The sequence below is a fragment of the Dendrobates tinctorius genome, unplaced genomic scaffold, assembly GCF_039654945.1.
Source record: "Dendrobates tinctorius isolate UK_male_01 unplaced genomic scaffold, ASM3965494v1 ptg000028l, whole genome shotgun sequence".
NCBI classification, from domain to species: Eukaryota; Metazoa; Chordata; class Amphibia; order Anura; family Dendrobatidae; genus Dendrobates; species Dendrobates tinctorius.
In genome coordinates, this window is record NW_027361696.1 from 25518826 (window position 1) to 25544011 (window position 25186).

The window sequence follows — 25186 nt, forward strand, 5'->3', positions numbered from 1 at the left end:
CAGGGACATAAGAGTGATTATAATCTATGGAGGTGGATATAATGGTCTGGGCTGGTGGGAGAAGAAAAGGAAATAGAGTGAGTATAATCTATGGAGGTGGTCATAATGGTCTGGGCTGGATGGAGAAGAAAAGGAAATAGAGTGATTATAATCTATGGAGGTGGTCATAATGGTCTGGGCTGGATGTAGAAGAATAGAGTGATTATAGTCTATGTAGATGGTCATAATGGTCTGGGCTGAATGGAGAAGACAGGGACATAAGAGTGATTATAATCTATGGAGGTGGTCATAATGGTCTGGGCTGAATGGAGAAGACAGGGACATAAGAGTGATTATAATCTATGGAGGTGGTCATAATGGTCTGGGCTGGATGGAGAAGAAAAGGAAATAGAGTGATTATAATCACTCTCTTTTTCCTTTTCTTCTCCATCCAGCCCAGAAAATTATGACAACCTTTAGAGAAACACAAATTTATGCAGGTACTACTAAATGAAAGCAACTTCAAATCAAATACCATAATAAATTCAGGAACCATAACAAAATAAAAAAATATATGAAATCAGGCATCAGAGCAGACTCCTGCATGGTGACTTTCCTTTGCTCTCACGTCTGCTCCAGCTCTCGGCACTCGAGTGCAGCAATGACTGGAGCCATTACATTCATAGTGTCATGTTTGTGATGCAAACAGTAATTGTAGCTGCTTGGTTCCCCGACTCTACATAATGATGCATCTGTAGAACTTTCCTTACCCTTCAGCAATAATAAACCTTAGAACAATAGAATTAATTGCCCAACCCTAATTCCCGTGACAGACGGAGCAGGTTACTTTATGGGCCTCGTTTACCTATTCACATACTGTACTTAAAATATCCATAGATGAAATGTACTGTCGGTTATATGTAAAAATATGGAGCTTATCAGACGTATCACATTCCTATCTGCTTCATGCTTTGGAGAACAGGATTCAAAATGGACTCATGAGAAATCGCTAATCATAACATGCACGGTACATGTAGCACGTGCACCATCTGGACAAACAATTGTTACTACTTCACGCTTGTTACAAAACAACTTAATAGAGTAAAAGGATATAAAAAAGAGAGAGAACCAAAAGGTCTACAAGTATCCCATTACAGCATGATCTCCGAGAGGAGGCCTCCAGTTTATGGCGCCTCCTGGCTCCCCACTAAAGATTTAAGTATACTCCTACTTAATTATTAGAACAGAAAACACAGGAGGAAATCATGGCAATACAAATGAAAAAAAACTTTTTGTTTTTTGTAACACATATTTATTTACTATTTGTCCAAGTATGCGTTTGATATAAATCACATCAATGTGGTCTTTGCAAGATTTTAACCCACTTATATCTCTGCAAGGTTTTTGAAGTATTTGTTGTGCAGCTTCTGTGTGTTTTTTAATTTGTATTGCCATGATTTCCTCATGTGTTTTCTGTTCTAATAATTAAGTAGGAGTATACTTAAATCTTTAGTGGGGCATTCTGCCATGTGACCAGTGTTTAAGAAATTTTTAGTTCGAAACGCGTCTGATTCTTTCCATACATCACCCGCTGTTTTATATTTGCAATGTTGTCTGAGACGTCCTAATTGATGTTGAATCATTTTAAAAAGAATTTTTCCAAATAAAGCCGAATGAAAGATTTCTATCAACACCCTGGTGTGTGAGCTGGATCCATTTTCACACTGTTCAAGTTGTTGAGTGCTGTGCAGCAGCAGGATTCCTGTGCTCCTATCCTGGACTGGAACTACGCCTCAGGGGTGAGCTGATTTTTCATTTACTTACAAACTATGACAATGCCAATTCCTGATAGCTATAAGAAATTATCAGAAATTACGATACAGAGGACACCTCCATACACATAAGAGAAAAGACTACCCAAACCCCCAAATTCAGACCGACTGGTCAACTTCCAGTAGATGATGTCTGGGAAAGAAGGATGGGGCATGGTAAAAGTCAATATGCCCAATCCATTAGTGTGAGAAGAATAAGACCAATTGTAGCTGACTGATAGGGTACTGTTACACATAGCGACACACCAGCGATCCTGACAACGATAAGTCCTGGTAAGGATCGCTGGTGCGTTGCTACATGGTCGCTAGTAAGCTGTCAAACAGGCAGATCTCTTCAACGACACAGCAAAGATACGGCGATCCGTATAACGACCTTGGCGGTCGTTGGAACCTTGTCACACAGCAGCTATTCTGACGACTCCCACCTGCGTCCCTGAGTTCTGAGTCGCCAACGAGATCACTCGATGGCGTCAAACACAGCGATACACGCTGGCCAGCGGGACGCCAGCGATCAAAAAATGGCCCAGGACATTCGAGCACGATCAGTGACATCGCAGAGGGTCCTGGTCGTCGCTATGTGTCACACGTAACGAGATCGCTGGCGTGTCACAAAATCGGTGACATAACAGTGATCTCGCTAATGATCTCGTTATGTGAGACGGGGCCTTTAGTGGTTTACTCACTACTTTCCATTAAAAAGATATATATATATATATATGCATGGGGATAAAAATTAGCAACTTTTAGCCCCTATATAAATTTATACCCCAAAACAAACCCATTAATTCAGACACATATCCAGTGGCAAAAACATTATCCACCATTGCACCCTTCCCCTAATGACAGCAGACAGATCCCAATTGTCTCAGCCGCACTCCTGGTGGAAATGATGTAGCAAACTTTGCGGGGTCTTAAAAGTGGGTTTTTCCACTGTTCCTAGATGAAAGTGCTTGTACGTACCCTACAAATCATGTTTTTCATTGTCTATGGGGGTACAATGACATCTACCTTGTTTTGATCGATCCCCCACAGACAATGAAAAAGTGATGATGCGTATGTGTGACTGGCCATTCCGTCCCACTCTTGGCTGCCATTTTCAGGCCAGTAGAAAATCAGGGGGAGGACATCAAACTTAAGACCCTCTTTCTAGAGATTATGGGGCCCACAATAATTCAACAATTATAGCGTATCCAGTCAACAGGTGAACATTTTTGTAGACTGTAATGTCTCTCGGAATGGTCCACATATTTCAGTAAAGAAGTTTTGGGACATCAATGGGGAGCTAGGAGAATTAATAGCAGGGAGCCAGCTATCAGACACAGCCAAACTCCGCATAGAGAAGGCAGAGACGGATTATTACCACCTCTGTCTTCTTCATTGCAATATACATAGACCTGAATGAGAATAGAGTATGACTCAGTAAGTGCTCATTCAGACGTCTCTGCAAATCGGACCGATCTTGGACCTCAATGCATGGACTAGCCGTTTCCTGATGCAAGCGTTGCAGCCTTTATAGAAATATTTGAAGCTGTCATGTTCCAGTCAAGAGACTCACGACCAGTCCATACATTGATCGGACCGATTTGCACGGATATTCAAATGTGTCCCTATCACGCTATCAACACTTCCTCCTTCAGATCCAATGATCATGTGATCACCGGGTGATCACCAGGTGCTGGGAAGGAGCTGTTGGATCTTTGCAGACCCAGACCAGCTCAGCAGTGGAAACAGGAGGCTCAATTTTCTCTGTAACTGGAGCTATTAAACAGTTACAGGTGAAATCAGCAATAACAAAACTGTGTTAAAAATCCTGAAATTTCCCCGAAAGGTTCTATTATAAACTAAGGCTAGGTTCACATTTGCGGTTTAGCCCACAGCGTACCATCTGCAAATGCAAACGCATGAAAAAACGCATGCAAATGCACGCATGCGTTTGCGGACGATAGTCAAATGCTATTTCCCGGCGAATTTTGAATTTACACAAGCCACACCCAATGGGCGTGTCTTATGTACATTATTGCGTACGCACGTCGGTGCGTACGCTTGCGTTACCATAGCCAGTAATGCATTTTTTTATGCACGTCATCCGCATGCAGTATGCAGCGGGGCGAGGTGAACACATCGTGTTGCATTTTTGGTGCATTTTGGGTGCGTTTGCGTACGGTTGCATAGTTTTTGGTTCGCCGCACCTATCGCGAAACGACGCAACCATTACCAAACGCACCCGAGAGCATACAAACGCATGTCCCTGCGTACCCCATGTTTAAGATAGGTACGCAGGACGCATGCGGATGTATGCGCATCAAACGCTGCGGACTCTACCGCAAATGTGAAACCGGCCTTAAAGTGGACAAAAAGTGTGAAATAAAACACATTTTTTCAAATTATAAACCTTATAAACATATGCATTTCCTTTTTTGTCTTACATCCCCTCCCCTAACCCAATATCACCAAAGCAAAAGAATGTAAAAAAGACATAAAAATAGGACCGTCAGAGACAAAACTTATATGAATATCAGAGAAGAAAAAATAGTAATCGAGCATGCACAAAATAAAGCAAAATATGGTTTAGACCCGGTAATGTTTTGATCTATACAATTAGGAGAATTTTGGGATATTTGTTTCTAAATGACTATTTACAAATAATTGTTGCAAATTTTAGCAGGCCAGGACATGTTTCACTAAGTTGCAGATATTTTACAAACACTTCTACATATAAATAGTTGCATATTATTATTATTATTATTAATAATAATAATAATAATAATATTATCCTACTCTTTCTGCCCTTCCTCCTCCCACTCAAAATATTTTTTAAAAAAGACAAATGCCAGCTAAACGTGGTTATTTCCTGTTTTTGCCAACTTAGCAGTCCATCATCTGCTAGCTCCAATTAACAGGAGATTAGCTCCACACATTAACAAATATACTAGAAATAGCACCAACAATATTGTGTGTGAAAAATATGACCCCAAAATAACTATCCAACAAAAAAGTAAAATATTCACTACAGCTCTATATGAATACCATGGAATAAACTTCAAAACTTTGTTTTAAAATGTTACTTTTTAAAATGCTTTGATTGAAGTATTTAAATGTAACCAAACATATCAGAATAGCATGGATATAAACATGTAACTTATTAACCTTGTCTGGATTGCTCACCTGTGTGATAGAATTTCCAAACTGATATTAAGCATAAAGCCTTGTAAAAGAAATAACCCCTAATTAAAATAAATAAATAATTTAAAAAATGACACCTTAGTATTCCACCCTAGTCGAGGCTCAGTGCCCCACTACGCTTACTGGGTTTGCAAGTTTCGCGCCTTACTTAAAGAACAAGGAGCACACAGTATTTTCATTGCAATACCTTTATCATTAAACCCCTGGGTTTCATTCTCACACACAATTTTTTTTTTTCTTATGGGGAATTTTTAACACCAATTCAGAGGTACCACCAGTGGTTGTCAAGTATGGAAATGTCATATGGTTCACCCAGATATGTTTGGGATGCTACATTAATGTAATCTGGGTCTGCATGCATCTTTTCTGATATTGCACCTTGGTTAAATACCAATGATATTGGCCACAATTTCATGTTTAAGATGAATGAGAAAACTTTGCCTTTCCCAGATATTCTCATCTCAAGGGAAAATTAAGCTAACATAATGAAAACATTCCAAAAGTCAATGGCAGAAAATAGTCTGATGATAAGATAGAAATTATTTTTGGAGTCTCAGGAGACCAAATACCAAGAGGCCAATATTTATGCATTGGATATGATGGCAAAATATGACATGTTTTAGAAGAAAAGTCACTAAATTACAAGGATACCCTATGTCTACTCACTGCAGGACATACAAGAATGCCTAATCAATAATTTTGGGGCAGTGGAGAGGAGATGATGAATGTTAATCAATAGTTACACCTGATGATAACCTTGGATTATATGGTAGATCAGGTTAAAAAGGTAGTCCAAAATAATAGGATATGACTAGAGAAGACCCTGATTGGAGAAATGTCATTTCAAGAACCCCTTTCACAAAATTTAGAAGGGGACTCTTTATAATGAACCACTTAGTACATAGCCACCATGAATGACCCAAACAATTTACCATGTGGCTTGATAAAAAGACTTGTGGCATCTACAAGTGCGGTGGCTGTAAGTATTTTCCTGCCATCTGACCCACAAAGACCTTCTGCTGTAGTATATAAGTGGGAGATATTTCCAAATATGAGACTACACAAATTGCCATTCAAGAGTTGTGATATATTTATGTATCTGATATCCGCCGACCTAAGAATCTGGCACTGCGTTTATGGTTTCATAATTGCCTCTTATGACAACAATGCATATTGACTAGAAGTTTACAAGGGTAAATGTTTGACTTTTTGGAACTTGTGATGAACATCAAGCTGCAATCATGACATTAGATTTTCTCTTTATAGAACTTTTACAATCATTACCAGGAAACACATAATTTCAAGTTTAAAGGAGAGAACTCTTGACTATAGGTTATTAAATACAAAAATTATCTTAAAATACAAACAAGGAAAAAATGCCTCCAGATGGGACCCATAATATACTGTATCTGGAGTGGTGTGGGAGGAACGGCCCCCATCCAGTGTCCGGTCCGGAACCAAGGGAGCCGTCATCTGGGTTCCGGGGGAAAATGTTCGAGGATGGACCACTGTGACAGACAGATGGGCAGGGGGAGGGACCAGTATAAAGGAGGCGGGGAATCCCCAGGACGATGAGTCAGCAGACCGACACAGAGACCGCAGGAGACCGTGGGAGCAGCTGAAAGCGAGAGCGACTCACCAGTGCCAGGGAGGGCGCTCACCGATGACTCCATAAGGACGGTACCGAGGCAATCATCCAGGACTTGCTGTCCCACTCCAGCCCAAGGCCACTGCTGCCCTAGTTCAGCCCACAGCCGCCTCCCCTCAGCCTGCGGCTGCGGCCTACCCGCGGTCACTCGCGGTCGCTGCCAACTCGCTCCAGCTCGCGGCTGCGGCCTGTTCCCCGCCACCTGCAGCCGCCCTGCTCTCACCAGTGGCAGCGGCAAGTACAGTCCCGCTGGCGGCCACCACTGTCCCGCTTCGGTCCGCAGCAGGGGCCAAGCCTCTGCTGGCCGCAAACTCCCCGTCACAGCCGTTAGCTGCGCAGGTGGTCTGTGATTCGCCACCCTACATCGCTGCCGCTTGGCGGCCCACCCGTCCAAGTACTCCGTCGGGGCCTGTGGAGCTTCAGTGTCATCAGCGCGCCGGAGCGTGTGAAGACTTCGCCAACGCCTCAGCAACTGGGCCCAGCGACTACTACGACTTTTTTTTCTCTAAGCTTGTGCTTAAGTTTGGTTTTTGCCCCCGGTGGCCATTAGGGTCATTGCACTTGATGTTTTCTTTGCTTTGCCTTTTGCCCCCGGTGGTCACTGGGGTTATAGCAGATTTTGGCCCCTGATCATTTGACCATTCCCTTTTCCTATATAGGGTCACATGGTCTATGAGCAGGTGTTGGTGGTAGTGGTCATTTCCAACCATCCTTGGTGGATAAAGGAGCTAGAGAGAGTTCCTTGCAGCACAGTCAGAGTTCTGGTGTGGAAAGAGTCAGAGGGGATTTCCTTGCAGCTCTGACAGAGCTGGGTGGCAGCTATTCAGGAGGAAAGCTGCATTCTGGTGGTGGACTCTGTTGATGGGAGCAAGAGCAACAGAGCAAAGCTAAGTGGTGTTTTCCCTGTATGTATTTTTTCCTGGCGTGTATTAGTACAGCGGTGGGGCCAGTACCTGCACCACCCAGCTCCCTAGCAAGGGATAGGTGTTGGGTGTGCTAGGGTGACAGGTATCCTGATCGGCACCCGATGCGGAACCGGCCTAGGGAACGTTAGGAGTGTGAGGGACACTGACTCGGGAGTGCAGGAGGTCTCCACGTCCCCATTCCCTATCGCAGGGCACACCGTTGCAACTGTTTCCCTTCCCCTTGTCTTGTTGTTTTAGTTACCGGCCTGCGGGTCATGTCACACAGGACAGTTACACGTGCCGTGTCTTGTTGTCTTAGCTACCGGCCTGCGGGTCGTGTCACACAGGACGGGTCCACGTGACACCTTAATACGCTAAGATGCCCAAAATATATCCAGCGCTGTGTCCCTACTTCCGGGTGAGTGTTCCGCCTTTTGTGACCTCTGTTATGAGTCGTCGCTGCACTTTTGGGGTAATTTTGGTTGGCTGGCCACTCCTGGGAAGGTTCACCACTGTTCCATGTTTTTGCCATATGTTATGCCCCAACCCCCTATATTGATCAGAAAGCCATAACTGGAATCGATCTGGGTTCTTGTCCCTTCCTAGCCCTCTGGGTTCCAAGTATACATAGGTAAAACATGTTAAACATGACAATTACACGTATGTATCATAGGGACCACTTTTATTGAAAGCAGTGATTTAGCACATAGGACACTCTCCTCCCCTCATGGCACACATGACACCCTCCTTCTCTCCCCCTTGGCACACAGGACACTCTCCTTCCCTCACCCATGGTACACAAGACACCCTCCCTCTCCTCCCACACTGCACACAGGACACCATCCTCCCCTCCCCTATGTCACACAGGACACCCTCCTCCTCTTCCCTATGGAATACAGGACACCCTCCTCCCCTCCCCCATGGCACACAGGACAACAACCTCCCCTTCCCCATGTCACACAGGACATCCTCCTCCTCTCCCCCATTGCACACAGGACACACTCCTCCCCTCCCCCATGACATACAGGACACCCTCCTCTCCTCCCCATGGCACACAGGAGACCCTCCTCCCCTCTCCATGGCACACAGGATAACTTCCTCCTCTCCCCCATGGCACACAGGACACCCTACTCATCTCCACCATGGCACACAGGACACCCTCCTCCCCTCCCCATGGCATACAGGACATTCACCTCTCCCCATAGCACACAGGACACCCTCTTCCCCTCCCCATGTGACACAGGACACCCTCCTACCCCTTCATGGTACACAGGACAACAACCTCCCCTACCCCATGTCACACAGGACACCCTCCTCCTGTCCCCCATAACATACAGGACACCCTCCTCTCATCCCCATGGCACACAGGAGACCCTCCTCCCCTCTCCATGGCACACAGGATAACTTCCTCCCCTCCCCCATGGGATACAGTACATTTTCCTCCTCTCCCCCATGGCACACCGGATACCTTCCTCCCCTTCCCCCTGCAGGCCATGCAGAAGGAGCAGAGAAGAGATTGTTTGGGAGGACGACACAATTGTGCTTAGTGGCTCAGAGTGCACATTACCCACAGCCATTGTTGTCAGGAGTGGCCCTATATACAGTTACAGGCACAGCAAACATGAGGGTCTCATCCCTGGTCAGCCAATCACAGACTCTGCTTTATGGGCATATCCATGGTGGGCTGCCAGGGATGAAGGACAAGTGACTTGTTTGCTCTGGAGTCACATCTTGGATCAGGAGACTGCAGAAGAAGATGGTGGACGAGTCTCATCAGAATATACAGTCGTGTTCGCACTTGCAGAGGCTTAGGCTGTGTGCCCACGATGCGATTTTTAAGCATTTCCGCGGTGTTTTTAAACGCGCGATTCTGCTGCGGAAACGCTTAAAAATGCATCCAATGGATTTGTAATAGAAAACGCACATGTTGTGCCAATGGTGCGTTTTTTACCGCTGCGGAAACGCTTAGTGGTAAAAAATGCAGCATGTTCATTAATTTTGCGGAATCGCCCGCGATTCCGCATACCATCCATTATATGGGCAAAAACGCATGTGAAAATGCATGCAAAAACGCTTGACAATCGCGTCAAAAACGCGTGTCAAAAATTGCATGCGTTTTCCATTTCAAGGGCATGCGTTTCTGCTCAGGAATAAATCGCGTGAAAAACGCAACGTGGGCACATAGCCTTAATGTACATAGTAAGTAGCACAACGGAGGATGGCTAACGACAGACACTAGCCTGCCCTACAAGACAGACCAGACCAGTGCTTGCTATGGCCGGGCTATATAGCAGAACTTTGTGTTAGTCAATATATTGCTGTGATCACTATGATATTGACACAGTGTAGAGTATCCCATCCATGCATATTAGTCTCTGAAGCGCTGCAGCAATTCATGCTTTTAATAAACTTTAGGACAAAGCCACACTACTGACCAATCATAAAGGCGGGTCTGCTGCAGCGTTTCAGAGACAAACATATGGTTGTGATCGTACAGCCAGTAGCTGATACATGCTGCCCCCTGTTAGGGGGGTGACAGGTTCAATTTAAGCCTCTAAAAAGAAAAGTAAAAATAAAAAAGTTTTCTAAAATTAAAAAAAAAAAAAATTCAAGTAACGATCTTTTCCTCTATTTAAAAATAAAAAGTAATCAAATAAATTAAAAATTTTAAATAAAGAAATATTAATAATAATAATAAAATATATATATATATATATACACACGTGGTCAACATTGTTGGTACCCCTCGTTTAATTACAGAAAAACCCACAATGGTGACAGAAATAACTTGAATCTGACAAAAGTAATAATAGATCAAAAATCTATGAACATAAACAAATGAAAGTCAGACATTAATTTTCAACCATGCGTCCACAGAATTTAAAAAAAAAATAAAACTCATGAAATAGGCCTGGACAGAAATGATGGTACCCTGAAAATAATGTGACAAAAGGGACATGCTAACTCAAGTGTGTCCACTACTTAGCATCACAGGTGTCTACAATCTTGGAATCAGTGAGTGGGCCTGTATAGAGGGCTACAGATACTCACTGTGCTGTTTGGTGACATGGTGTGTATCACACTCAACATGGAACAGAGGAAGCGAAGGAAAGAGTTGTCTCAGGAGTTTAGAAAGAAAATTATAGACAAACATGTTAAAGGCAAAAGTTATAAGACCATCTCCAAGCAGCTTGATGTTCCTGTGATTACAGTTGCACGTAGTATTCAGAAATTTAATCTCCATGGGACTGTAGGCAGGACGTGGCCACAGGAGGAAAATTGATGACAAATCAAAGAGGCAGATAATACGATGGTAACAAAAGAGCCCAGAAAAACTTCTAAACAGATTAAAGGTGATCTTCAAGCTCAAGAAGCATCAGTGTCAGATTGCATCATCTGTCAATGTATGAGCCAAAGTGGACACCACTGTTGAAAAAAATTCATAAAAAAGCCAGACTGGAATTTGCCAAACTACACTCTTGAGGAGTGGGCCAAAATACCTGTCGAGAGGTGCAGAAACCTCATTGACAGTTACAGGAATCATTTGATTGCAGTGATTAGCTCAAAAGGTTGTGCAACAAAATATTAAGTTAAGGGTACCATCATTTCTGTCCAGGCCTATTTCATGAGTTTTTTTTAATTCTGTGGAAGCATGGTTGAAAAGCAATGTCTGACTTTCAGTTGTTCATTTTTATAGATTTTTGATTTATTATTACTTTTGTCAGATGCAAGTTATTTCTGTGACCATTGTGGGTTTTTCTGTCATTAAATGAGGGGTGCCAACAATTCTGACCACGTGTAAAGTATATATATATATATATATATATATATGTAATGCTGTGTAATTAAAAGTCTTATCTCTCTCTCTATATATATCTAATATATAAAGCTCAAGTGTGTGTATGTATGTATGTGTGTATGTATGTATGTATGTGTATATGTGTGTGTGTGTGTGTGTATGTGTGTATGTCCGGGAATGGCATCCGCACCGTTGCAGCTACAGCCACAAAATTTGGCACAGTCACACGTCTGGACCCCGAGAGTGTCCTAAGCTATGTTGTGAGGCAAAATTTTAACCCCGCGCGTTCCAATTGACCAAACAATTTTGCCCCTATCTACATAGTTACTATGCCCGGGCAGCGCCGGGCTCTTCAGCTAATTATATATATATATATATATATATATATATATATATATATATATATATATATATACAGGGTGGGCCATTTATATGGATACACCTAAATAGAATGGGAATCGTTGGTGATATCAGCTTCCAGCTTGTGGCACATTAGTATATGGTAGGGGGAAAACTTTTCAAGATGGGTGGTGACCATGGAGACCATTTTGAAGTCGGCCATTTTGGATACAACTTTACTTTTTCAATGGGAAGAGGGTCATGTCACACATTTAACTTATTGAGAATTTCACAAGAAAAACATTGATGTGCTTGGTTTTAACGTCACTTTATTCTTTCATTAGTTATTTACAAGTTTCTCTTTGTTTACAGCCATTGACATGTCGCAGAGATTAACACGTGAGGAGCGGATAGAAATTATGTTGATGTCTGGTGACCGCAGTACCCGGGTCATTGCAGCAGATTTCAATGCAAAACACCCTATGCAAGAAAACTGTCACCATTCCCATTTTATTTAGGTGTATCCATATAAATGGCCCACCCAAAAAGGTTTGCCTCATCACTGAACATTATGTTCTGTGTAAACTGAGGGTCCTGTTCCAATTTTTGTTTTGCCGATTCTGCAAATTCAGTGCGCCGATCTGGATCACCTACCATTCCCATTTTATTTAGGTGTATCCATATAAATTTCCCATCTAATATATAAAGCTCAATGTGGGTGTCTATGTATGTATATATGTATGTCCAGGCTTGGCATCCGCACAGTCGCAGCTACAGCCACAAAATTTGGCACAGTCACACGTCTGTAGCCCAAGAGCATCATAGGCTATGTTGTGAGGCAAAATTTTAACCCCGCGCATTCCAATTCACGAAACAATTTTGCCCCTATCTACATAATGGGGAAAAAGTGAAAGGAAAAGTGTTGGAGGCAAATTGACAGCTGCCAGATGTGAACAAGGGGGACTTAAAGAATGAGAGCGATGGCGCCAAAGAGTATATACCGTACAGTTGCTAAGGTGGGGCCCTGACATGGGATACTCACCACACACGGGGATATGAACACACACAAAATGCGCCACACACTACCACGTGCTTCAACACATATACCACCCTCAGCACACATTTCACCACACATACACCAACCTCGCCACATAAAAGTCGAAACACAAAAGTCACCACTCAAAACTCGCCACGCTGTCCCAGAGCTGTTTAAAAGATGAAAAATGAGCTGTGATTGGTTACTATCAGCAACAGTTTTCTTTGTAGACAGTTGTGGTAACTGAGGCCTATTATTCTTATCATTTCTATGGTGTTATCGTCCTTCTGTAAAGCTGGAAATAGCACAATTTATTACCGTGCCAACACAGACCACCCTCTGACACAGACTGCAGGTGGAGCCCAGTATCACAAAGGAGAGGATTAGATACATGGCTCAGCAGTCAGTATCACACAGGATAGGATTAGATACGCAGCTCAGCACACAGTATCACACAGAATAGTATTAGATACACGGCTCAGCAGTCAGTATCATACAGGATAGGATTAGATACACGGCTCAGCAGTCAGTATCACACAGGATAGGATTAGATACATGGCTCAGCAGTCAGTATCACACAGGAGAGGTTTAGACACATAGCTCAGCAGGCAGTATCACACAGGATAGGATTAGATACACAGCTCAGCAGTCAGTATCACACAGGATAGGATTAGATACACGGCTCAGCAGACAGTATCACACAGAATAGGATTAGATACATGGCTCAGCAGTCAGTATCACACAGGATATGATTAGATGCACAGTATTTATGTGCAATATAATCATTATACTTTGTTATAACTAACCACAGTTGGTTACAATGCCCAGGTAACGCCGGGCTCTTCAGCTAGTGTATATATATATATATATATATATATTTCTATAGCACTGACACATTCAGCAGCACTTTACATTATAGAGGGGACTTGGACAGACAATAGACATTACAGCATAACAATAAACATATGGATCAAAACAGATATCAAGAGGAATGAGGGCCCTGCTCGTAAGCTTACAATCTATGAGGAAAAGGGGAGACTCGAAAGGTGAATGGTAACAATTGCTTTTGCTGTTAGGACCAGCCAAAGTGTAAAAATCGGGTGTTCCTGTAATGCTGCATGAGCCGGTTTTCAGCCCAAGTACACTCACTGGCCACTTTATTAGGTACACCATGCTAGTAAGGGGTTGGACCCCCTTTTGCCTTCAGAACTGCCTCAATTCTTCGTGGCAGAGATTCAACAAGGTGCTGGAAGCATTCCTCAGAGATTTTGGACCATATTGACATGATGGCATCACACAGTTGGCGCAGATTTGTCGGCTGCACATCCCTGATGCGAATCTCCCGTTCCACCACATCCCAAAGATGCTCTATTGGATTGAGATCTGGTGACTGAGGAGGCCATTTGAGTACAGTGAACTCATTGTCATGTTCAAGAAACCAATCTGAGATGATTCGAGCTTTATGACATGGCGCATTATCCTGCTGAAAGTAGCCATCAGATGTTGGGTACATTGTGGTCATAAAGGGATGGACATGGTCAGCAACAATACTCAGGTAGGCTGTGGCGTTGCAACGATGCTCAATTGGTACCAAGGGGCCCAAAGAGTGCCCAGAAAAAATTCCCCACACCATGACACCACCACCACCAGCCTGAACCGTTGATACAAGGCAGGATGGATCCATGCTTTCATGTTGTTTACGCCAAATTCTGACCCTACCATCCGAATGTCGCAGCAGAAATCGAGACTCATCAGACCAGGCAACGTTTTTCCAATCTTCTACTGTCCAATTTCGATGAGCTTGTGCAAATTGTAGCCTCAGTTTCCTGTTCTTAGCTGAGAGGAGTGGTACCCAGTGTGGTCTTCTGCTGCTGTAGCCCATCTGCCTCAAAGTTCGACGCACTGTGCGTTCAGAGATGCTCTTCTGCCTACCTTGGTTGTAACGGGAGGCAATTTGAGTCACTGTTGCCTTTCTATCAGCTCGAACCAGTCTGCCCATTCTCCTCTGACCTCTGGCATCAACATGGCATTTCCGGCCACAGAACTGCCGCTCACTGGATTTTTTTTCTTTTTCGGACCATTCTCTGTAAACCCTAGAGATGGTTGTGCGTGAAAATCCCAGTAGATCAGCAGTTTCTGAAATTCTCAGACCAGCCCTTCTGGCACCAACAATCATGCCACGTTCAAAGGCACTCAAATCACCTTTCTTCCCCATACTGATGCTCGGTTTGAACTGCAGGAGATTGTCTTGACCATGTCTACATGCCTAAATGCACTGAGTTGCCGCCATGTGATTGGCTGATTAGAAATTAAGTCTTAACACACAGTTGGACAGGTGTACCTAATAAAGTGGCCAGTGAGTGTATATAACAGTACAGACACAGAGGGCTATTAAATGCATAAAGCAGGTGAGAACATGATGCGAGGAACCTGGTTATGGTAAAAAAAAATGATGAATGGGCAACACAGGGATAGTTACAGTGCCTTGCGAAAGTATTCGGCCCCCTTGAACTTTTCATCCTTTTCCCACATATCATGCTTCAAACATAAAGATACCAAATGTAAATTTTTGGTGAAGAATCAACAACAAGTGGAACATAATTGTGAAGTTGAACGAAATTTATTGGTTATTTTAAACTTTTGTGGAAATTCAAAAACTGAAAAGTGGGGCGTGCAATATTATTCGGCCCCTTTAACTTAATACTTTGTATACTTTGTAATACTTTGTATTACAGCTGCAAGTCGCTTGGGGTATGTCTCTATCAGTTTTGTACATCAAGAGACTGAAATTCTTGCCCATTCTTCCTTGGCAAACAGCTCAAGCTCAGTGAGGTTTCATGGAGATGGTTTATGAACAGCAGTTTTCAGCTCTTTCCACAGATTCTCGATTGGATTCAGGTCTGGACTTTGACTTGGCCATTCTAACACCTGGATACGTTTATTTGTGAACCACTTCATTGTAGATTTTGCGTTATGTTTGAGATCATTGTCTTGTTGGAAGACAAATCTCCATCCCAGTCTCAGGTATTTTGCAGACTCCAACACGTTTTCTTCAAGAATGGTCCTGTATTTGGCTCCAACCATCTTCCCCTCAATTTTAACCATCTTCCCTGTCCCTGCTGAAGAAAAGCAGGCCCAAACCATGATGCTGCCACCACCACGTTTGACAGTGGGGATGGTGTGTTCAGGGTGATGAGCTGTATTGCCTTTACGCCAAACATATCATTTGGCATTGTTGCCAAAAAGTTCGATTTTGGTTTAATCTGACCACAACACCTTCTTCCACATGTTTGGTGTGTCTCCCAGGTGGCTTGTTGCAAACATTAAACAACAGTTTTTATGGATATCTTTGAGAAATGGCAGTCTTCTTGCCACTCCTCCATAAAGGCCAGGTTTGTGCAGTGTACGACTGATTATTGTCCTATGGACAGACTGTCCCACCTCAGCTGTAGATCTCTGCAGTTCATCCAGAGTGATCAAGGGCCTCTTGGCTGCATCTCTGATCAGTCTTCTCCTTGTTTGAGATGAAAGTTTAGAGGGACGGCCCGGTCTTGGTAGATTTGCAGTGGTATGATACTCCTTCCATTTCAATATGATCGCTTGCACAGTGTTCCTTGGGATGTTTAAAGTTTTGGAAATCATTTTGTATTCAAATCTGGCTTTACACTTCTCCACAACAGTATCACGGTCCTGCATGTTGTGTTCCTTGGTCTTCATGATGCTCTCTGTGCATCAAACAGAACCCTGAGACTATCACAGAGCAGGTGCATTTATATGGAGACTTGATTACACACAGGTGGATTATATTTATCAACATTAGTAATTTAGGACAACATTGGATCATTCAGAGATCCACAATAAACTTCTGGAGTGAGTTTGCTGCACTGAAAGAAAAGGGGCCGAATAATATGGCACGCCCCACTTTTCAGTTTTTGAATTTAAACAAAAATTTAAAATAACCAATACATTTCGTTCAACTTCACAATTGTGTCCCACTTGTTGCTGATTCTTCACCAAAAATTTACATTTGGTATCTTTATGTTTGAAGCATGATATGTGGGAAAAGGTTGTAAAGTTCCAGGGAGCCGAATACTTTTGCAAGGCACTGTAGGTTAATTCACTGAAACGGTAGGCCAGTCTGAACAAATGTGTTTTTAGGGCACGCTTAAAACTGTGGGGATTGGGGATTAATCATATTAACCTGGGAAGTGCATTCCAAAGAATTGGCGCAGCACTTGAAAAGTCTTGGAGACGGGAGTGGGAGGTTCTGTGTATGGATTTCAGACTTTCCTTTGTGCCTGTTTGCCCTGATCCAAGATGGAGTCTTGTATCTCGCCCTGCCATGAAACATCCTGTCTGTCCTGATTATTTAAGTCCAGGTCATGTGCTCTTCTTTGCCTGAGTATTTCGTTGCTGTTGGCTCCTGCTGTTCTGCTGGTGGACTATCTGCTGCTGCTGCTCATTACTCGGTGCTCTGTCTCTCCTCGTTCTGCTGCCTACAGTCCTCTGGAAGTCTCGCTGATGCTGTCTGTGCTTAACTACTGTGTGGACTTCTAGTTGGAGCTATTCTCCCCTGGAACTGCTGTGACCTGTAAGGAATTCTGATATCATCGTCTCCTCTATGTCTGTGTTTGTATGGGCTCCTGTGTGGGACTTATGCAGGACTTACAGCCCAAAAGGTACACATAGTGACCTTCTCTTGTTAATGCCACTCCTGTATAAAGCTGGACTCCCACGTTTAAGTGCCACGTACATTCCCACCTTTATGATTGCTGGAGTTCAACATTTTAGTGCTGTGTGCGTGCTCATTCTTAATATCGCTGGACTGCCTCATTAAATGCGGTGTGTTTACTCACATACTTTCTGCTAGACTCCTACCTTTACTGCCTTGTACACACCTGTGTTATATTACTGTTGGACTGGCTATATTAGCAGTCGCGCCCCGCTCTTCAGTTACTCTGGTCATTTCTATATTGAGCTGTGTTTTCGTTACAATTGCAGGAATTGCTCTGTTAGTTTTGCTTTACTTGCATCATTCCATATTGCGCTGTGTTTTCGTTACTATTGTAGGAAGTGCCCAGTTAGTTTGGTTACACTTGTTAAATATACTTATTTGCATCAACTTTGGTCTCAGTGTCATATTATCCCACGCAATCAGATTCTGTAGTACCCATATATTGTTACATTCTGATTATTGAGGATGTTAAACTCAGGTCATTAGCAGAAAGGAGGACACGGGTAGGGTGGTAGACTGAGACGAGGGAGGAGATGTAGGGTGGTGCTGAGCCATGGATTGCTTTGTGGGAGAGGGTAATAAGCTTGTACTGGATTCTGGAGTGGATGGGTAACCAGTGTAATGACTGGCACAAGGTAAAGGCATCGGTGTAACGATTGGTGAGGAATATGATCCTAGTTGCAGCATTTAAGACAGAATGGAGAGGGGAGAGTGTGGTAAGAGGGAGACCGATTAGTAGAGAGTTACAATAGTCCAGATGAGAATGAATAACAGAAACAGTAAGAGTTTTTGCAGAGTCGAAAGTAAGAAAAGGTCGAATTCTAGAAATGTTTTTGAGATGTAGATAACAAGAGCGAGCCAGTGATCTGATGTGGGGGTTGAGAGCTTGGAATCAAGTATGACCCCAAGACAGTGGGCATATTGCTGGGGAGTCATGGTGAAACCACACACGGAAATGGCAATGTCGGGCAAAGGTACATTGGTAGAGGGAGGAAACACAAGGAGTTCAGTTTTTGATAGGTTCAGTTTCAGATAGAGGGAGGACATGATGTTAAAGACAGCGGTAAGACAACCTCTGGTGTTTTCTAAAAAGGCAGGTGTGATATCAAAAGAAGAGTATAATTGGGTGTCATCAGCATAGAGATGGTACTGGAAACCAAATCTACTGATTGTTTGTCCAATAGGGGCAGTATAGAGGAGGGGGCCTAGGACTGATCCTTGAGGGACCCCAACAGTAAGGGGAAGATGATAGGAGGAGGAACTAGCAAAAGATACAGTGAAGGAGTGGTCAGAGAGATGGGAGAACCAAGAGAGAACGGTGTCCTTGAGGCCAATGGAACGGAGCATAGTGAGAAGGAGCTGATGATCCAAAGTGTCGAATACTGCGGAAAGATCCAAGAGAATTAGCATGGAGTAGTGACCATTAGATTTAGCAGTTAGTAGATCATTAGAGACTTTAGTGAGGGCAGTTTAAGTTGAATGTAAGGAGCGGAAACCGAATTGTAGAGGGTCGACAAGAGAGTTAACTGAGAGATAGCGGATATGACGGGAGTGGACCAGGCGTTCCAGGAGTTTAGAGATAAAGGGAAGATTAGAGACAGGTCTATAGTTAGCGGCACAGTTTTGGTCGAGGGATGGTTTTTTAAGTAATGGATGTATGACGGCATGCTTAAATGAGGAGGAAAAGATACCGGAGGAGAGAGAGAGGTTGAATATTTTTGGTAGGTGAGAGGTGATAGCAGGGGAAAGGGACTGGAGGAGATGTGACGGACTGAGGTCACTGGTGCAAGTGGTCGGGTGAGAAGATGTAAGGAGCCTGATTACTTCTTCTTCTGTGACTGGTTCAAGGTCAGAGAGTGAGCTAGATGCAGTGGGGGAGGGAGGACAGTGCAAGGTATGAGGGGATTGGGAGATAATTTCCTGTCGGATATGGTCAATTTTTTCTTTGAAGTAATTTTCCAGATCTTCAGCACACAGATCCGTGGTTGGAGCCTGCATTCTTGGGTTGAGTAGTGAATGAAAAGTGTCAAAGAGACGATTCGGGTTATTGGATAGTGAGGTGATGAGGCTGTTGAAATAGGTTTGCTTGGAGAGGTGAAGGGCAGTGTTGTATGTTTTAAGCATAAACTTATAATGGATGATCTATATATGTAATACTGTGTAATTAAAAGTCTGATCTGTTAAAATAAGAAAAAATGTCCTCAGAAAACGCTGTCAAAGGAAATAAAACTCTCCAAAATGCTCTAGGTGACTACAGTTCCCAAAGAAAATGCAATAAAAAGAAATCATATTGTTCAGCAAATAATATTATCAATAGGAACTACATCTCATCACTCAGAAAACGAGACCTCAGACTAAACCACAAATAATAATGCTGCGGAGACTGTTAGCCCCAGGTCACTGTAGGTAACAGGGTTTCATAACTGCCTGTAAAAAAATTGCTTTTCTTTTCCACACCCCTCTTGTCATGGACTCTTCCAGTAGTGGGCGCCTTCCGTGTGTGCTCTATATAAGAACAAACACAGACCAGCTCAGACTGTAGAAGAGGAAAGACGTGTAAGCGTGAGCTCCCTGTCGGCCACCCTTTATGCAGCTCGTCGCTCCCGCTGCCCCCACAATGACTGAGACTCAGTGAAGAAGACGGAGACAAGAAAGGTGAGGGGTTTTTTTCTAATAAAGAAAATCCTGCTCCGATCAAGACCCACAACTGGGAGCTTCTTGGAGCCTCTTATATTTTAATTACTTTATTTCTTTTGTTATGTTTTCATGTATTTATTTTACTTGCTTATATAGCGCCATTAATTCCACAGCACTTTACAGACATTATCCTCTATAGAGGATCCCTATCAGTAGGTCTTGGGAGTTAATACATTGTTGCATTTCATTTCCATAAACGTGATTTGCTTTGTTTTCCCTGATTATGTTACATGCCGCACCTGTAGCAGGGAAGAATATATCATTTTCACAAATTCGGAGCTATTGGAATACGTTTTCCCGGGAGCTGATATTGAGGTCCATTATATTTAATTAACCCTTTCAGCCTCTATGACATAGACCTATGAGCGAGCGTGGTAATGGCAAAGGCTCTGCACATGTAATGTGACACCATCCGTCTAGAGTAGCACAGATTGAGGTCCTCATTCTTCCCGACTTCTAGTCAGTAGTGACTCAGAGGCATAAAGTTTACATCAGCCCACCGAAGCTCATGTCAGCCCACCGGCTGCCCCACGCCCACCTGATGCAATCGCAAGGTGCTGATGACTTGATATGGCAGCTGAAGACCATGGTCATCAAGTGGATCAGGCATAAAGTTTAGGCTGCCTGCATGTAGAATACTTGTAGAATAAGTAGTATTTTTTATCAAAGTCTGTAGAGGCAACAAACTGCCCATATAGCTGGAAAAACTCCAGAAACTGCCAGATCCTGAGTCAGTACAGACTTGGCGCTCACAATCTGGACATCATCTGATAGACCTAACACCTCGAGAATGAGACCAACTTCTTGCTACACTGCACCAAATACTCAGCAGTGAGGGACACAAATTTCAGGAGACTCTCTGAGCTCTTCGCAGATTTTAGCTGCATGGAGGAGGATAAAATCTACGTCCTGCTGGAAGAAGACGAAAGAACGGAGGACATAGCGGCACAGTATGTGAGCACATGCCATAGACTGCAAAGAAAGGGACAAGTCATGGACTTCTGTAGCCCCCTCACTCGTTATAGCCCATTTTCTCATTTCCAGAATTCCTGCCCCCTAGTTCCCCATTTTACATTTTCTTTGGCAATGTAAATGTTTATTTGGTCCTCCCTATAAAGCTTCATTGAGTACAGCATATTCCGTAACCAAAGGATTACATGGTCAACCCCCCTTGTGGCACCAATGAAGATCAAAAAAGTATATATAGATATATATATATACTGTATAAAACGTTTGTGCTTTTTGGCAGCTGGTAGCTTACACACAGGGATCTTGGTCTGGTGTCAAACAATGCACAATTTATTAAGAAGTTCACAAGTGATCATGGCACACAAACAGAAATAGCCTTGATATGGCATAAAAAAGTGAGACAAAAATAAACAAAATAATTCCCACAGTTGGTACAGGCTCACCCATTTGCAAACTAGGTTCACAATTAGCTTCTGGTAGACTGACCAGCATACCAGAGGTCTTTTCCATCTCCACTCAAACAACTCAGTTGCCTTTAATAGTCTTAAAAACACCTGGAATGGAGGTATGGGAACTGCCAGTCCCACTCCATTCCTCTGGCCTCTCCTGAGACCCAGACCTAAAATCATGACCAAGAAAAAAAAAATCAGCAATTTACCACTGCTGGAGCCTTTGTCTCAGGATGTTAGTTTGTTTACTGTAAGTGATATCTGTTTTTTGTATGTAACCCTTTCTCATGTACAGCACCATGGAATCAATGGTGCTATATAATAATAATAATAATAATATCAGGTTCTCCTACTGCTGAGGCTCTCGCTGATCAGCTGTAATCTATGGATTATTCCAGCAGCAAATGCCCAAGAAAGAGAAATTAAGTAATGGTGCAGCCCGGATAATTGAGATCTGACTGTCCAGTTTTGTAACAGCAGCAGAGAAGCTTTATACGATACAGGATATTCTCTGATAAATCTAATGTATTTTTCTTGCATCTCCAGCCTCCTTCCATCGCAGATGCACAGCGTCTTCTGTATTTGGTGTAAATGAAATAACCTTCCCACACACTGACTTCTGTTTTTTTATTTTTTAACTGCAGGTGTAATAAAGAGGATTTCCTGCAGCCTCGTGCCGAGAAAGCGAGAGGTAAGCCGAGGCCAAGCCGTGACTCCAAGGAAAGACTAGGATTCCTTCCAGGTAGGTTCACATCGTTTTTCTCATGGATTTTTTCAAACTGAAAAATCCAAAGAAAAGAAAAAAACTTCTAAAAATAACCCCATGGATTTTGGTGCAGTTTTGCACAAACAATTGTATTGATGCAGTTTGTGATGTCGTTTGTGTCAGTGCCATGTATAATAATAATATAGGGTGTAACAAATGGATGTGTGTTTTTGGTCACAAAAAGTCATTTCCAAAGGCAAAAGTCATGTGTATACGATAATTGGGTGTAACGAATATTTGTGATGTGGATTTGTGCAGTAACGCAGCGGAACCTGACACGTGTGAATGGAACTAGTTGTAGATGTTTTGCTGCTGAGGTTCCGAGCACGGACCCAAATGCACGGAGTGCCCATGGATCGTCCAACCCAAACTTGACCGTGTCATACATGCCTATATAGAATCCATGTTCAGGTCAGGAGACATGTGGACAGTCCCAGCTTGCACAGAGTTTCACAGACATCTACAGGAGCTCTTGCTTCCTAAAAATAGGCACATTGTTTCTTCACAAAGGAAGAGAACCAGAACTCTAGTGCCACCTGCTGGAAGCATTGATCCGATCCTAAAGGTCAATATTGACTCTTTAACCAGTCTTGTAATAAGACTTTGGATTAAAGCCAAATCTGAATCTCAAAAGAGACAATTTGCATATTTAAATTACCTGAGCATGCATGGCATACAAGTCTCCTGGCTCTGACATGCCAGGCCACAAGGAGAAATGTTAACCCTTAGACCCCAGTCCAGAACCTCTCACTCAGCCAAATCAGATCTCATACTCTGCACTGATGAGGGGTAATAACCCGATAAGTCCCTGATGGCGGTGACCGCATCTTATAAGTGAAAAGATAGGTGACAGATTCCCTTTAAATGGAAATAACGGGTGGCTGAGTCACGCAGATGAGATAAACAAGCTTCACTGTTGCAACATAAAATGAAGTAAAACCGGTCTCAGTTCACGCCGCTCTGTATATAAAACCAGTATCATTAATATGTGGAATAATCTACCTATAACGTCATTCAAAAGAAAAAGAAAATCATATTCCTAAAGTATTTATATTGTAAGGTAGCGCTCACTGAGTGTATTGGGGGACACTCACTTGGCTGCAGATAAACCAGGTCCGGCATGGGGTTTTTCAACATAAACAGTCCATGAGGTTTATTGATCAGCATAAACCATACTGCAACAGGCTTATATCCAACAAACAGAATGTTCGTGATAGAGCTCCGCTCTCTCAGGCCTGTGGTCACACAGGCTGTGCAATGTCCAGCAATCAGGCTCTATAGCCTCACAGTTATTTTCCCCTGTCTGGGGTTACCTCTTAGTTGCTTCTCGCTGTAGATGTCCATTCCCTCCTGGGGACTGTCCGATACACACAGACCATTACACACAGGCCTCACCCGGGTCAGCGGCCTCTGCACGTGATCTTCGGGAAGGCAGCATGTCGGCCTTCCAGGACCTTTCCAGACAGACCAATTAGATCCAGGCACTCACTCATGTGACCTACCCTGGTCATCTTATATGGTCCGTAGCCACGCCCATAGCATCACATGGCTTATGACCTCATTGCAGGTCCTTCACAACCACACACATAGGCTTTACTTCAGACACACGCCCCTGGGTGGGTTTGTAGGTGACTGGTCCACACCCATCTCACCAGCCACCTGGAGGCTCTCCCTAATACAGAGTACCAAACCCTGAGCAGAATATCTGCTGATTAATAGCGGTTCCAGCTTCCATCACAAGGCCATCCACCTTATGATACATAAAGGTCATTTACCATCCTTTCTCCATTACAATAATGGATATGCCTGAGTGCATGACCCATACAGCACCCCCTAGCTGTCACAGTGGTCACTGCACCACAATATATTATAGAAAAAAAATGCTGAACCTTATAGAGAACATGCAAATAAAACACCATCATCCTGCAGACATGAGGTTAATCTGCAACTTTTATGGTTCGGAAGCCATGGGGTCATCGCAGTGACAGCGCTGCTACTGGGAAGAAATTAACTTTATAAGTTACAAAATAGTACATATATAAAAAAAAGAAAATTCAGGTGAAGTATACATGGTACGAGAACAGAATAAAAGGGTATGCTGCAATGCGATCAAATAACTCTATGCAGAGAAGATCCTTGTATGAAGGGTCACACTGGTCCAAAGGTCCTCATTAAATAAACAAGGTGCTTAGAGTAAAATGTATCACACTAGGGAGAGGTGTGAAGCCCCAGGTGACAGAACATAGCTCAACAACTTACAGTTAAGGGGGTTTTACACATAGCGATATCGCTAGCAATATCGCTAAAGTGTCACCGATTTTGTGACGCAGCAGGGATATTGCTAGCGATATCGCTACATGTGATACTTACCTCTGACCGGCTCCCCCGCTGGCTATTGCTGATCGCGCGAGATCGGCCTGGTCCATTTCTCGTCGTCGGCTTCTTGCTGGCGCCGATGAGCGAGCCATGGACGCAGGTGGAAGACGGACACCCTCACCGCATCTGAAAGGTAAGAGCGACCGCCGACCGCTGCATCGCTAGTGAGATCTGCCTATTTGGCAGCTCACTAGCGACCATTTAGTGATGCACCAGCGATCCTGACCCGGTCGTATCGTGGTCGGGATCGCTGGTTCATCGCTAAATGTAAAGGGGCCTTTAGGTCTATTTGGCAGATAAAAGGTCTGGAGCTGATTCCAGGTGTTGCATTTGCATTTGGAAGCTTTTGCTGTGAACCCACAATATGCAGACAAAGGAGCTCTCAATGTAAAAGAAACAGACCATCATTAGACTGAAAAAAAAAAAAAAATCCACCAAAGAGACAGCAGAAATGTTAGGGGTGACCAAATTAA

General features: G+C 43.3%; 1 protein-coding gene and 1 long non-coding RNA gene across 4 annotated transcripts in view; one reads left to right on the forward strand and one right to left on the reverse strand.

Moving 5' to 3' along the window:
- The window catches only part of LOC141085230 (uncharacterized), a 386172-nt gene that overhangs the window by 358332 nt on the left and 2654 nt on the right, over window positions 1-25186 (reverse strand). The window lies entirely within an intron of this gene.
- The window catches only part of LOC141085229 (uncharacterized), a 30324-nt gene continuing 25031 nt past the window's right edge, over window positions 19894-25186 (forward strand). The window contains exons 1-2 of one of the 2 annotated variants that reach the window (XM_073570496.1): window positions 19894-20111; window positions 22216-22313. The gene's annotated coding sequence lies outside the window, so the exon portion shown is untranslated. Of the gene's footprint in view, window positions 20112-22072; window positions 22314-25186 lie in introns of those variants that run through there. The other variant, XM_073570498.1, reaches the window with a different exon arrangement.